Source organism: Psammomys obesus, unplaced genomic scaffold (assembly GCF_907164565.1).
Source record: "Psammomys obesus unplaced genomic scaffold, mPsaObe1.curated_primary_1811, whole genome shotgun sequence".
Lineage (NCBI taxonomy): Eukaryota > Metazoa > Chordata > Mammalia > Rodentia > Muridae > Psammomys > Psammomys obesus.
In genome coordinates, this window is record NW_026585644.1 from 52,022,328 (window position 1) to 52,038,638 (window position 16,311).

Below are 16,311 nucleotides of genomic sequence, written 5' to 3' on the forward strand. Positions count from 1 at the left end.
TGAAACGCCCGGGGGCCGCCCGCCCCCTAGCCCGCCCCTCCCCTTCCCACCCTGCGTCCCCGCCTGCTCCAGCCCTCCCCTCTCACCGCGCGCCCCTGGCCAGTCCCTGCTCTCCTTGACCTAGGACAGTGGCCAGCTACCCCACTGCTGTTTCCCTATGACTGGACCGGTCCTCTACCCTAAGCCTGCAGATGAACTGAGGGTTAGAACGCAGGCTGATGTGTGGCAAGCGCTTCCAGTGAGGAGCAGGAGTTGGGAACTCTACCCTGCCTTGGGCCTCAAGGAGACCTGTCTTGGTTCTATGAAAGGTCGCTCTACATATCAGAAGAGCGAAGGTGCCAGACCTGCTGTGTCTCAGCCCCAGGCTGTGCTCCTCCACACTTTTAAGTCCAAGTAATCTCTCCCCTCTCCGCTTCCACAATGATCTCTCTCTGCTTTTCTTGGTTCTCCTCAGTTTTTGGGTCTGTCTCTTATCTCCCCAATGTACTGCGAGGCCCTTGAGAGCAAAATCCAGTTTGGGTTTACTTTCTATTCTTTCTTTAGTTAAGAAAGGTTTGTGATGTGAATGGGTGAAATGACTATATTATGTAAGCATCTGACCACAACGGGTGTGATAGATGTCTTGCCTCACATCATATCCAAGACTCGCAGGGCACTTAAAGCAGGAACTCCTGTCTATCACCCAACTGTCTCATACCAATGTAAAACCCTGCTATACAATCTGTGATTCTAAACCCCGTGGAAAGAAGACCCGATCTTTTGGCAACCCTGAAAATGAATCTTTTTTTCTTTTTTTTCCCCTCTCCTGTGATATTAGGCTCTATTTCTTTCAAGGATTGATTTTGGACTCCAGAAACATTAGAGTTTTTCTGAATGGGGTAGACTTTGAGAGCTGAGAAGGCATCTAAAGCTTTCAAGTTAGGACACAGAGCTCTCTTTTTGAAGTCCCTCACAGGGACAGCTTCCTCAGTCACCCAACCACGGATGGTAGATGATTACTGTTTTTATTGCTCTTGTTTTTGAATTACCCAGCTTTGCCCACACTGTACTGGATGTGATCTTCTCTGACTTAGATTTTTATGTCTTTGTGCACGCTTCCCAAGGCTTAAAGGATCCCTCCCTCCTTTTCTTGTAGGTAAACTCATGGTTGTATTCCAAGGCAGACTGCTGCCCCTTTCATGTGAGCCTTCTAAGACCCAGCATAGCTTGTTATCACCAATTCTAAAGCTTGTACCTTAAAACTACAATGAAGGATTTGATTTTGTTTTCCCTTGTCAATTGATCTCAGTACTGAGAGGCAAGTCGTAGCTCTTGGTCTGCAGTTGGTGCTCCACAGAGCTCTGCTGAATGCTAAAATGAATAGTGACACCCAGACTCTGGGCTGTAGTAGACACCAGAGAAGAGCTTCTCAGAATTATTTGGTTTATTCTCAGCCACACTAGATCTAGGTCCATAAGTGCTGAGTAATTACACATCTGTACTTTGGGATTGTTCTGCATCTCCAGTTTTAGTTTTGTCAGATTTGGTAGTGCTGGTGAAGTAGCACTGGGCTTTCAAAACATCTCTACCATGTCACCTTGATGGCAGGAGAGAAAAAGTGAGGAACTTAAAGTGACTGAATGATGTTTGTTTTAAGACTCATGTTTTATGTGTGGCCTTAATTTTCATACCATACCATACCATACCATACCATACCATACCATACCATACCATACCATACCATACCATACCTACCTATCTATCATCTATCTATCTATCTATCTATCTATCTATCTATCTATCTATCTATCTATCTCTTGTACATATCTAGGCATGTGTGTGTGTGTAAGTGTTCCCAGAGCACGTATCAACTCCCTGCTCCCCCATGTATGTTGTTTGCAATCACCACTGAATCTTTGAGAACAGTGGGTATTTCAGGAACTGTGTACTCCAGTAGCTGAAGTCCTAGGAAAGGGAAACAATCGCGAATTCTTTTGTTCTGTTGTCAGCATTGTGACTTGGTCTTCGGTCTCTTCCTCTGTAGGAGAAAGGGTTGGTATTCATATTCCATAAAGGTCTTTTTCTAACATGCATGAAGTTTGCTGGGGGCTCCCATGGTGCTGCTGTATATACAACCGTGTAGTTTATCTGGGGAAGTAAACCCTGTTTATAAAAAGATGATGTTATTTACATGGAAGAGAGTTTCACAAAATTAGTCATTGTCTATGATTAATTTTAGTTAGATCTTATTACAGTCAATTCTTGCTATGAATCCACGATAATCCAATCCCATTGAATTGTTTGTTCCAATCACAAACACTTGCTACAGTGAAATTGACCTTTCCTCTTTATTAATATGTGACCTCCTTCAAGTGGCTAATCTTAGTGCTGAGGGGCTCTGCCTTTCATAACTAGGCGTGTAGATACTTTTGCCATAAAACTTCAAAATAGCATGACCAATAGGATGGCTAGTTAATTTTACTGACAAAAATAATGTGGAAGAAAAAAAAAATCACAGCAAAACTCCCCAAAATTTCTGAGCAGAAATTTCTCATATTTTAGGTTGCAGAACTCTCATTTACAAAGATTAAAAACCAAAGATTCCCAAGACTTCCCCCCAAGAGATTCCAACTCAGTAGACTCCAAACAAGGTCTAGAAGCCTGCATTTTCACACAAGCCTCACACAACTTGATGCATACATTGGGAGTTCCCAGAACATAATTTGAGAAACACTAAAACAAAAGATCCAGAATCGAATTTGCCAAGGGCAGCTCAAGGATCCTTATTAACAGCTGGCTACAATTGCTGTTGTCTGTCTGTAATTCAGTACCTGGGAAGCTCAGGCAGGAGGATTGCCGAGAGTTTCAAGTCAGCCTGGTATACAATAAAACAAAGCAAAACCAACCAAATAATTCTTGTTAAGAACTGTGAATGAAGCCTAAGGACTTGGAATTCGTTGTCAAAGAAAACCAGTAAGTATAATGAACACAGTCAGACAGCAATGTATGTATGTGTGTTCAAATGTTTAAAATTATGTACTATGTTGCATTGATGGGGTTGCTTCTTATCACGGAATCTTTATTTCTTTTTATATATACCTCAAGCAAAACAATAGCATTTGTTGATAGACTTTGGGGCTAGAGGCAGTTGCAAAGTGACAGTAATTTAAAGAAACAGAACCGAGCACAGGCAAGATGTTCTGATTCTTGAGTACATACTCTGTTAACACAGAGACTGGTGTTTTTTCCAAACAGTAACTTTTCTCTTCCCTCAGAAGAAAAAGAAAGTATAGTGCAGAGGGGGAGAAAGGGTAAGCATGAGGAGGAAACCGCAGTTTCATCCCCTGAGCAGCTCACCTTGCACCTGGAGCAAAAGCCAACCCAACCAGGCAGTGTGGAAAGAGGACCCCTAAAGATGGAAATTTCACCTGATGTCACTCTGTGACACCAGATGTGACCAGTTGTGCCACATGCACAGCCAGTCTGAGATCCTTGTAAGCAGGAGAGAAGCCTGTAGCTGCAGGCCACAGGTGCCTGGGCCCTGCTCCTTGGATGGGTTGAAGGCTAGGCTGTAAAGGCTGATCTGGGACATGAGGAGACTTCTCTGAAATTGATGGAGAGAAGGATGGAAATGGAGCCTTGCTTTTGGTCATGTGCAGGGATGTGGACGGGTTGGGTGCTGTTCCTGCCTTGCTTCATGTCTGCCATAGAAATGGTTAAATCCTGTGGAGAACAACAGCAAGAAGAAACAGATGGGGTGGGCAGACTCCATGAATCTGGTCATCCCACACCATCTTCATCCTTGGACTTCCCAGGTAATAAACTATGGCATTTACTGTTTTGCTTAAGGTAGCTGGAGTTGAATTCTTGTCACCTGTAACCCCAAATCCTCATCTTTCCTATGAGCCTTGCTGTGGGCTTTGTTTAAAATCTACTTAGCCTGCCTTCCACAAGATGGAAGGGAAATAGCATTTCCCAGTTCTTCATCCCCACTGAACTTTCCCACATTGTGTTAGAAGTACTTCTCCTTGTGCCTCTGGGAAGTTGAGTGGGTGAGCACATGAATGGGTGAATGAATAACTGAACAAAAATGTAGTGCCAAGGACGATGTTATCCTGTGTTAGGAAAGCTATGTTTTTTAAAAACAACTCACCAAACATTCTTTTGATTTCAGATAAGGGTTTCTAGCAAAACTGCAACCTTGATTTAGAAGTTAGGTTTAAAGCCAAAATATTAGATAAACTCAATGAGAAAAGAAGAAAACTCTTAAATGTCGAAAAAATCCAACAAGGAAGGAGAATTTGATTGAAAAAAAATTATGTAGAATCAAAGCGTGGAGCCCAGGATACATTTTTCTTCTTGATAATTTATAGTATTTAGGGGGAAAAGGTATCAAAACTCAAGAAATTTGGGAAATTTTAGTTTAACAAGTTAAATAAGTTTCTTTACTGTGGGAATTTTTTTTTGAATAAAGGGATTTATTCAGATCTTCTTAACACCTTGATTTTACATCAAGGAACCATTATCCTGGTCTGGAAGATGGCTGCCTCAGTATGCATAGCATGCAGGTGGTGCTGAGAGGAAGTTCCTCTGGGCCCTTCCTTTTCCTTACTCTCTGTAAGGTCAGCATATTATTTTTTTTTTTATCATGTAATGTTTTAGCTTGCCCTTCCCAGGCTCATTTTTATATATTTGTGAGAACGAGAGCAATCAGAGCCAATGACATTTTCATGTGAATGACTTACCTTTTGAGGACCTGAGTCAATTCCAGGGAAAGGGAGCCATCTCCATTACAAGCTTCTTCTCATCACGGAGGCATCAATGCCCTACCAGGCATGCTCAGATGTATTCAGAACAAAAATCTAGAGGAAGTAAAAAAAATAACGCTGTTGCTCCCTGCCACTGAGCAGGATGTGGCAGCCCTTTTCTCTCACCCTCTTTTTCTCATCTTCTTAGCAGCTGCTTGCTTTATGCCAGCACTATCAGAGATGTAGCATCTCTCTTCCTGGTGTTGCTAAAATTGACCGCTTTGAGTTCTGCTTTCTGGACATCTTGTACAATGTAGACAAAGAGGGCCCCTGTTTCCTGGGGCTTGCAAGGCCTCTTCTTCTTCTTCTTTTAATCAAAAGGGGGAGGCTTCAATGAGTAGAGCACATGGTACTGTGCTTCAGACTCAAGGCTGACTGACTCCAAGAGGAATGCCTGAATTTAGAGGAAGCCTCTTGGCAGAAGTACTGAGTGGCCATGAGGGACAGAAGTGATGAGGGATGCTCTGTGGCTATACAGAGCTAAGATGACATCTGCCTGGGGAGAGAGCCAGGAGTCATGTGAAGTGTACTGGTCAGAGCAGAAGAAATACTGGAATGAGGGAAAGAAACTTGAGAATACCTGTGGTCCTCATAAGCAACAAACTTAAGACCACACATGGTCTTCATCAGTCCTTTAACAATCACTGTGGAGAAGTTCCATGAGTTCTTGAGATAGGGGTCCCCAGTGTGGGAGGAGGATCTATACCTGTGCACTTGACATCCATTTAGGAAATGTCTTGGGTTACTTTTTGGGGATGGGAAGAGGTTGCCTTCATAAAGTACATCAACAGCATGAGAGGCAGAACCCAGGAAGAGGGAACCAGACTGAGGACAGAAGCCAGAGAGCTGCAAGGAGAGTGAGACATGGTCACGGACATAGAATACACCCTTAAGGAACAGCAAGAAGCAGTAAGCAACACCTAAGGGTAAGCTCATTTTGCTCAGAATAAGAAAGGAGAGAGTCAAAGAAAATCTTTTATTTGACTTTACTCCTAAACTAGCCAGGAAAGAAGCCATGGGAAGGAAACCCAAGAATTGAGAAATAATTGCAAAGTCAATTCACTTGTGCATGTAAAATGACCAAAGTCTTTTCAAAAGCAGTGGGCATACGTTCTTCAGGCAAGGAATTCCAGAACCGAGAACTTTCTAGAGAAAATATTTGATCTAAACAGGCTTTCAACTAATAGAGATGTATTCATCCCCACACTTCCCCACTGTCTGCAAAGTTCCAAGACTTTTTGGACCTTCTAGTCAAATTAGCTCCATGCCTGTCAGCATTGCTTTGTGCTGGCCTTACAGGTTGTATTTCTGTGGTAGTAACTGCTACTTATGATTTTACAAACATTCTTAAATGGTTTCACCTACAGCTGTGTATCACTCCAGGTCCTTCGAGGAACATGTGCCAAGATGACATCGAATATATAGGCTTCCGTTAGGGAAAAATGGAAAGGGAGCCAGAAATGGTGGCTTCAGACTGAGCGGAGAATAAGGACAGAGAAAAGGAACGGTGGGTGGAAACTTCCTAGCCCACAGTGCAGTCTAAAGAGAGCTCAAGAGACTGGCATGAGCCCTCGAGGCAAATGTAGCCCTGCTGGAATTCAGTGTCCCCTGAGAAACTAGCCTGTCTGCTTCCCTGAGGAAGCACATTTAAGAATTTCATAGGGGAAAAGTCACAGAGGGAGAGAGTAAGGATGCAGATAAGAGAGACACAATTTAATAATCTGGCCTAAAAGGAGCCAGGAGAGAAAGCGGAATCCAGCCTGCCTTAGGGGGCCTGGTGCAATCAACAGGGGTGAAACTCACTCAAGGATTTAAGAGGGTTCAAGGGTATGGTGGCCAGGGTGGTCTTTGGCTGTAAGAAGCAGGAGTTTCACTGTTGTGGCTTACGTAAACAGGGTCCAGGAGGCAGGCAGTTTAAGGTCAGTCAATGTGATAAGAGTGGTGTTCTGCCAAGTACTCAGAATGCTGCCATCCTTCTGATCCATCTTGAGTGAATGAGTGAATAAATAAATGAACCAGGTGCCTTGTGTGGTGGTGCATACCTTTAATTCCAGCACTTCGGAGACAGAGAGGCAGAGGCAGAAGCAGAGGGAGGGTGCTCTGATTTCAAGTCCCCCTGCTTTGTAGAGTGAACTATAGGCCAGCCAGAATTACATGGTGACACTCTGTCTCAAAAGCAAGCAAGCCAACCAACACGACGTTAGAAGGTAACTGTGATTCTCAGGCGATGCGAATATCCAAATCCCGAGACAACTTTGTTGAATAATTGGCTATGTTAACAATTTGAATATCTGCTCACTTTAAAATATGTAAATGAGCTAGGCTATCAAGCCCATGTAGATTACATAATGTCAAGTAAAATAAAACTTTAAGGTAATATGGGGATATTAATAGCAGTTATGAAAAATTTATATCTGTACAACATAAAAGACAGGAGAGGCTGTGGTGTCCTGACACCAGTTCAGGTTTTATGGCATGGGACATTTTCCCCCTCTTTGATGATTCTGTTTATTGTTCACTATAAAGTTGTTAAAATATATAATTACAAAATTTAAAGGCCCATATGAAACATTTCTTGAGATCTAAAGGAGAAAGACAGTTCAAAAATGCAAGTCTTGGTCATTAAAATATTATTGCCTTGTAAGCACGGGCACAAACACATACATTCTCTTTCTCTCTCTGTCTCTGTCTTACACACACAGATGGTCATAAAATTCTGATAACTAAGGTTCCAACCAGAATGTTGTGGTTAAAGCCTCTTGGGAATTTGCTCCTGGGTGGTCAGCCTTCATTGAGGACTAATTTAGATTTCTCAGGTCTGGGAAGGGGCTGGGCCTTGTGACATCATTTCTGTGTGTTTTAAAGGCCCCTTTGCTAAGTGTCTCTAAGTTTTGTGAACTTTATACTTCATGTCAACAGTAACGCCTTTCTAAAGAAGGGTTTTAGTTGGTGGGAGGCAAAGGTGCAGAGAAGGGAGGCTAGCCACACTAGAACCTTACTTTTTTTTAAAAAAAATTATTTATTCACTATACATCCTGATCATAGCCCCTTTCCTCTCCTCCAGTACTCCCCACATACCCTTCTCCCCCTTATGTTGGGCTCCTGTTTATAAGCATGACAATGTAATGTTAATAGTGTCAGGAATCGGTTCTCTTCCATGGAATGGGTCGCAAGTAGGGCCAGTCTTTGGTTGGCCATTTCCTCAATCTTTGCTCCATCTTTGTCCTTGCACATCCTGTAGGAAGAACAAATTTGGGGTTGGATGTTTTGTGGATGGGTTGATGTCCTTGTCCCTCCCCGCCCCACTGAAGTCCTTTCTGGATACAGGAGGCCACTTCAGGCTCCATATCCCTTGCTGCTAGGAGTCTCAGCTAGGGTGACCCCCAAAAACTTCCTGGGGCCTCTCCTTCCCCAGGTCCCTGGCACGTCCCAGAGATGCTCCCCACCTCCAGTTTTTGTTTTCTTATCTAGCCCTCTCTCTCCTTCTCTCCCTACTCAATTCGTACCTCTGCTCCCCTCCCTATCCCTCTCCTACACAGTACTCTCATTCCACCTACCTCTAATGCCTGTTTTATTTTCCCTTCTCAGTGTGATGCATGCACCCTCCCTTGGGCCCTCCTTGTTACTTAGCTTCTTTGGGTCTATGGGTTGTAGCATGAGTATCCTGTATTTTATGGTTAATATCCACTTATAAGTAAGTAAATACCATGCCTGTCTTTCTGAGTCTGGGTTACCTCATTCAGGATGATCTTTTCTAGTTTCATCTATTTACCTGCAAATTGTATGATGTCTTTTTTTTTTTTAAATAGCTGAGTAGTATTCCATTGTATGAATGTACCACATTTTCTATATTCAGTCTTCAGCTGAGGAACATTGAGGCTATGTCCAGTTCCTAGTTATTATAAATAAAGTTGCTATGAACATAGTTGAGCAAGTATCCTTGTGGTATGGTAGAGCAACTTTTGGGTGTATGCCCAGGAGTGGTGTAGCTGGGTCTTGAGGGATATCTATTCCCAATTTTCTAAGAAAGTTCTGGATTGATTTCCAAAGTGGTTTTACAAGTTTGCACTCTCGCCAGCAATGAAGGAGTATTCTTTTATTTTCCACATCCTCACCAGCATGTGTTGTTACTTGAGTTTTTGACCTTAGCCATTCTGACCAATGTAAGATGGAATCTCAGAGTCATTTCGTGTCAGAAAAAAATATTCTTACTCATGTGCTCCTTGTCCAACAACACTCATCCTAGAATGCCTTCTCGTGCTGCATTTCCTCAGTTCCTCACAGGTTACAGCCTGTTTCTTGTTAGACTGGCACAAGCTGTGAAGAGACTTCCCTTCTGGCCCTCCAGAGCTTTTATTTGGAAGTTTTAGTTGTGCAAGAGAATACCACCGAGTCTTTTTGCCCATGAGACTCTGAGCTCAAGCCTCTGTGGAGGCCGAGGGCTGCAGCAGTTATGGAGCGTTCTCTTAGGTCTTGGTTTCCATATCTGAACAGTGAGTGAGAAGCCATGTTACACAGGCTTTGGAAAGCCCCACTGAGGTAATGTGAATGAACATCCTCCAGGAAGTGAGTAGATAAATGAATATTTCTCACCTTTCTCCTTAAGTCTTGCTTTGCCATTGCTTAACTCTCCTCTGGTACAGCATAGGCTACATCCATCTCCATACAGACACAGGTTCTCAACTGGGGTTTTTCCAATGTTTTTTCCTCACTATGGGGAAATTTAGTAGTGTCTGGCATGATCTTTGGTTGTCATTGGTGGTGTTCTTGGTAATAGTGGGTAGAGTCTCCTGCCCCCAGTACTGAAGTATCAATAGCATTGAGGTTGAGTACCTGTACTATATGTTCAAGCTCAATGATCAACATACTCTTTTTACCATTAAAAAATGTTATCAGGTATAAAGGCAAAGTTGCTATGCAATAGTAAGCAGTATAATTGGATTAAATTTGACATTAAATTTGACATATGAAATCATTTCTATAATAAAAAAAATCAACATACCCATTGCTCCCAAAGATTCCCTTTGCTTTTCTGTAGCTGAGCCCCATTCTTTCTACCCATCCACAGTCAACCAGTGGATGACAGCTGTTTTCTGTCTCTGCAGATTGGTTTGCATAATTTTGGTCACAGGCTCTTTTATGTTTGGTTTCTTATACCCAGCATGATCGTTCTGAGATTTATCTATGTCATTGACAAACTAATTCTTGAACTATGCTTGAGATAAGCTAATGGTAAAGAACAAAGGGTTATGACTTCTGAGTTCTTGGGCTATAACTAGACACTTTTGATAATGTTACTTCCTAGGCAAGATACATCACTTAGATTTTCCATGTTTTTGTTTTAATCTTATTTTGTTTTCACAGTCACTGTCTTTTTCATGGCCCTGATGATCTGTCTCAGTGGTTTCTGACAAGGAGACTTCTGGCCTCAACTTCTGTTCACTCACACAACTCTGCTCTGTGTTTCACCTTCTCTAGAAGTTAATGTTTGGTGAGCCAGTTTGGAAAATGGTACCTTAACAGAATTACTTTGTTTTAGAAAACAGATCTATATTGCTGTCTGTATGTGTGGTCCACTGTTCCACAGAGAAATAAAATGAGGTATTGTTCTCATGCAATATGTTTTTCTAGAATGCATTTCAGCTCAGGATAAGTGTTTGATAGTGAGATGGTTCCTTTGACTGGGGACTTTGTGAAGAGATTTATATGTGTTTTACTACATACTTAGCTTGAATGTAGTTCTGTACAATAATGATATATGCTTTGGGGATATGATTCTTGAATAAATCTCAAATTGCTCCTTTCAAGGTAACCAGTAAAATATTTATCCCTAAGAAAACAGCTCTGTATCTCTCCTGTCCTGTAGTCATATACTCTCATTACCCTGATCCTAGGGGGTGTGCTCCATTACTTTTCTCTTTCTGCACTCTAGGCTGCTTATTGTTTATTTATTGCCCACATTATTTTTCTTCAATTGGCTTGCAACATTTGTTCCTGAAAGTGCTTTCTTTGGCCTGTGATGGGCACTGGCCATTTTGCCTACTTATTACTCTTTCATTTGGTGAGAGCTTCTGGTCCCCCCACTTTGGTAGAAAGGCTTCTGTCCCTTCTTTAATGTGCTTAGTTAACTTATCATAATTATTTGAAGTGCTCCTTGGCCTTCACCTCCTTTACTGAGTAGGTCAGGTTCTCAATCTCTAAATTAGATCCCTCAGGTTTCTCCTGAGAGTTGTGTCTGGTGGAATGACTTGTAGACAGAGGTGGCTGGAGAGGGCACATTCATCTTTCTTATGTGAGATTCTGATTGGATTAGTAGAATTTCACCTTTCTTGTCCTTTTTGAGAACTGATTGTTCTCAAATCTTCCTTTGATAATAAGACATTAGCCAGAATTCTGTCTTCCCAACAAATTATTTTGTCTATATATTTCTTCAGACTTTTTCAATTATTTGTAAGCAAAGAAAGACCCAGGTGGCTGTGACACTGTCTACTTTTCTCTCACCCCCCCCCATGATTCTTTGATCCATTACCCCAAAGTGGACAGGACAACTTCTCTTCTAAGCAAACAAATTGAATTCTTACCTGTGGCTCCAGCAATGGCTGCCATAGCTCATGTGGTATTGGTGTATTCATTGATTAGACTCAGCGAGGCTACTGAGAAAAACAAGTGGGAGAGGAAAAACCATTTCCTTAGTGGTGTAATTGGGCGCCAGGGCTGGGAGAAGGTGGTGAGAAAGCCCACAATGATATTCATACAGCACCATGAAAATTCTTGCCTAGTGTGGCAGCAAGACTTTAAAGGCACGAAGAAGGAATTCTTGGCCTTGTACTAATGACAAAATCTCTTTATCTTCTAGCAGAGGGACATTGAATATCAAGGGTTCACCATGGTCTGGGACAATGAAGTTGCTGGCACTTGACCATGGTAAAGAAGAGAGGTCTAATCCTAACATTGGACATTGGGGAAGTCTCTTGCATTCTGGGGAGACTCGAAAAAAATAGAGACCCAAGAAATGCACAAGATTAAAAATTTTTGTAAGCCTAGAACTCAAATGGAAATTAATTTAATTTAATAAAAAATAAAGCATATCTTCTTTTGCATGCCTCAAAATGCACTTAAGATAATTCTCAATTAGAAAAGGTAACAAATTCACAGTTAGCTGAAATATTAGCAAGACCTTTTGTGGGTAAAACAAGGACTCAAATGGTTCAGCTCTAGTTTTTAAGAACTTGGCTTTAGCCAGGCATGGTGGGGCATGCCTTTAATCCTAGCACCCAGGAAGGCAGAGGCAGGTGGATCACTGTGAATTCAAGCCCAGCTTGGTCTACAAAGTGAGTTCAGGACAGCCAGGGCTATACAGAGAAACCCTGTCTTGAAAAAAAAATGGTAAGAAAAAAAAAAAGAGCTTGGTCTTGCCTGAGCGAGAAGACTCAAGCTAGGAGTCATTTAGAGCCTTATATTTCATAATCACCCCTCTGTCCACAGTTTAAGAGCTAGCACTGTACCCAACTGGTAAATGAATGTCCTGGTCTGTAAGCAAGGAAGTTGAAGAAAACAGAAACAAGAACACCATGTCTTTGTTCCTCTGAAGGCTTTATGGGTCTGACAGTTTTGGAAAAGGAAGCTTGTTTCTGAAATTTGCCACTTCCTGGGAGCTGGTACTTTGTCAGTCTTAGAAGTCTCAAGGTCCCTCTCCTAGTCTCAGGGAGTCAGGCCAACTGGAGTGCCCACATAAATGGAGCAGACCAAGACCATGCTCCAAGGAGGTCTGTGCTTTTCCTTTCTGCTCAGTGTACAGTACTTGTCCAGGTCAATGTCAGAGGAGCTTATGTTGCTTTTAAGCAATAAGACCCAGCAGGCAGGGGATTAGGGGACACAAGAGTGGCTCTGTGTGTCAAAGACAAGGGCCTCTGTTCCTATGACAGTATCCAGTATGAAGTTTTGGAAGTTTTGCTTTAAGAAAAGAAGAATAGGAAGTTAGGCCCAGCTCAGAGCTCTTGACTCTGATCTAGTCACCAAGACAGGGCTGAAGTTCCTCACAGGGTAGAAGATGGACAAACAAGGAAGGAAACTGAGTTGTCAGAATCTGCAGCTGCGCCTTGGGGCTCTTGGAAACGATGTACTGCTCTTTGGAGCTAGTCCTACTGTCTTATTTTTACGGTGAGGTGAGTGACAAAGATCTCAACACCCTGCACTCATGCACTAACAAGTGGTTATTCACTTGGCGAAATGTGTGCTCTGGCCTTTATTAGAATTCACGAGCCATCCATGTATAGGGCTTTTGAGTTTTCATTTATAGTCAGAATTTGGTTTGTAGTGTACATACTTTCACCTTTGAAGGAAAATGTCTGCTGTGAAAGGGAATTATTGTCTTCTTGAACTGTTCTTTAACTTTCTATCCATCCCTTCTCTCTTTGTGAGAGCTGCAAAGGCCACACTTATATGGTGCTAACAGGTGCTGAGGATATGAACTGAAAATTTATACTGCTGATGACAAACAAGGTTTAGCCTGCAGTGGATTCTGGACTGGGTCAAGGAGACATGAGTTCTGATCTGGATATTTTTCTTTGTCTGCTGTGTTGGTTTGGTCAAGTCTCAGACCCCCTTGTATTGGTGGACTTAAGGATCATCTGACTATGTCTTCTTTTGCTTTTGGATTTTGACAACAGTGTCCCTAACTGATGAGTTTTAGTCCCCATGTTTTCTGGATCTCTGTGTGCCCGTATGTAAAGCACAGGCGAATTGATCTGCAGTGTGAATTAGGAACCTAGATGGTCTCTCTGAGGGTCCAGAAAGTAATGTCTGTTGTCTCTAAATACTAAATTCAACAATATCTCAGTTGGGCAGAACAGAGTCTTAGCTAGATTGCCCAACTAGAAGCCTCTGGAGAATGAAATAGGAGGGAGCAGGTATCTCCCTTCTTCTTGAGCTCTTCTCTTGTGGTCAGTAGTTGGGACAGTTGAGACCTTAAGATACCTGTCATTTGTCTTGAGGCTCTACCTCAACCTTCTAAAAAGGAAGATAAAGTCAGATGTCGAGTGACTTCTCTTTGCATTTGAACGGTTATGATTTCAAGTTTTACAGAGTTCTCTGACTTCTTCCTTTGGTGTGCACCCTACCTCCTCCTCCTTCTTTCTTCTTTCTCCTTGATTTTATTTTTTTATTTTTAATAGCCCGCAAACCTCAAGGGCACACAGTTGGATCTGGCTGAAGTCAGCTGTGTGCTTGCAGGCTTTATCTGAGGAAGGACCCTAGGGTCATTGTCATGGTAATTCTGATAATGCTGGTGTGTAGACATGGCTATCCAGGGTTATCAGGGTATGCTTCTCCTTCTCCAGCCTCAGAAACTGCTGGGGTGTGGGGTGATGGGGTGGATGGTGAATACTATTTACTTACATCTCCCTCCCCTTTCTTTTCCTATAATCTTTGCGTAAAAAACCCCAAGCTTTAACATTTATTATCAAAAATCCTGGGCTAAAATGTTCATAAAATCTTCATCTGTAGTTAAAAGAAAAGTACTCCAAGTCACCATACGATTGGGCAAATAGTTCATTTCTGCATATGCACAGCCGTTTTATTCTCTGCAAACATATTTACTTACCCCTTCATCTCTTTGCTGCTTCAGATTCAAAATATGAGATCCTCAAGACCAGACTTTTCCAGTTATATTGGTGTCTCCAGTGTCCAGGACTATGCCTACATATGTCACAGGAATTCAACCACGTTTGTGGATGCATAATAAAAGAGGGACATAATGACAGAAAGATGTACTAAGTCATTTCTAGTGAACAGCAATTGAATAAAGATAAAGGAGTGGGCTAAGGGCATTCAACTCAGATACCAGGAGGAAACACGGATGTGCATGGAGGGGTGCTGTAGGGAGAAGATGCCAAGCTTGAGTGCTAACCAGGAGTCTGTGTACAGAATTGTCTCCATGAAAAGCAGTTCCAAGAAAATAAAGCAAGATATGTCATCTAGGCCTCTGAGAGTTCAGACACAGGATGACCAGGAAAAGAGTGTAGACAATCCATTTCAGGAAGTACAGCATGGAGAAAGCTTTGGGGAAGTCTCAGGAAGAACATTGTTTACTGCAGGCTCATTCAGCTGGAGAGGAGTATAGTTCAGGAGAAATCTGAATGCCTAAAAAACTGGGTTCCTATTTATACATGCATAGTTATGACAACAATGTGCAGAAGAGTTAAAAACCAGAAACAACCCATGCGTCCATCAACTGATGACTATGTAAGCAGTGGGTGGTATAGCTATGACACGGATCTCAGCGGGCAATACATTTCAAAGACATTATGTTCAGGGAGAGAAGCTGGTCATGAAAGATCTGTGGGGAATATTACTCTGTTCACAGTAATGTTTCAGATAGGCAAATCTGGAGAGGAAGTAAGTGAGTGGATGCTGGGGGTTGAGGAAGGAAGGGTTTTCTTTTTGGAGTGTTAAATTTGTTTTGGAATTGCATAGTGTTAAGATAGAGAATGGTAAATATGCTAAAACTCATCAAATTATATACACTCTAAAACTGTGAATTTTATGGTAGAATAATGTTTCAGTAAAGTAAAAATAGAAACCATCTTCCTGACATAAGGATCTAAGTGTCTCCTGGCCTTTGAAGGATCACAGAGAATAAAAATGAGCCAACAAACCCTTTCAGCAGATTGTTCATGTCCGTAACTAATGTGTGTGCAATGGATTCACAGGTCTACAGGTAGCTATCTCATTTTCCTCTGTTTGCTCTAAAAGTAGGCAGCTCTGAACAGCCTGGAGACCCCCAAGCTGCTGTTTGCTTCTTGTCCACTCTGTGTCTCAGTTTCCTTACCTGAAAGTCGAGGTTCCATGAATATCAACCCCCACAGGATTTTAAATGAGATGTAGGTGGAGCTTGTAAACACTGCCTGTCCTGACTCTTCAATTGCAGCTACTGTTATCATTAACAATGACTGTGGCACAAGTGCTGTATACATGATGATGATGATGTGTGTGTATGTGTGTATATGTATACATGGGTGTGTAGGTACATGTGCATGTCTCTATGTACGTATAAAAGTCAGAGGAGAATCTTGGGCATCATTCCTTGGGTGCTGACCACCTTGTTTATTGAGACAGGGTGTATCAGTGGCCTGGAACTCACCAAGCAGGCAAGCTTAGCTGACTGGTGAGATCCAGGTCTTGCCTGTTTCCATATCCCTAGCGCTGTCATATCTGGTCTTTTTATGTTTCTGGGGATTGAACTCAGGTTCAATGACAATCATTTTACCAACTGAGCCATCTTCATAGCCCTGGTTTTTGTTTTATGAGACTTGGTGTCATGTAGCCCATATTGGCCACAAACTTGCTCTGTAGCAGAAGCTGGCCTTGAACTACCAATCCCCTATTCTCTACCTCTCAAGACCACCTCCCTCCTATCCCCCAGCTTCCTGGTGATCATCTGATTTGGGGTCCAGTTTATTTGGAGAGTAAAGTAAGTGGCTTTATTGACTGGGGATTAAAATAAGAAACCCGGGGAAGAGTGGGA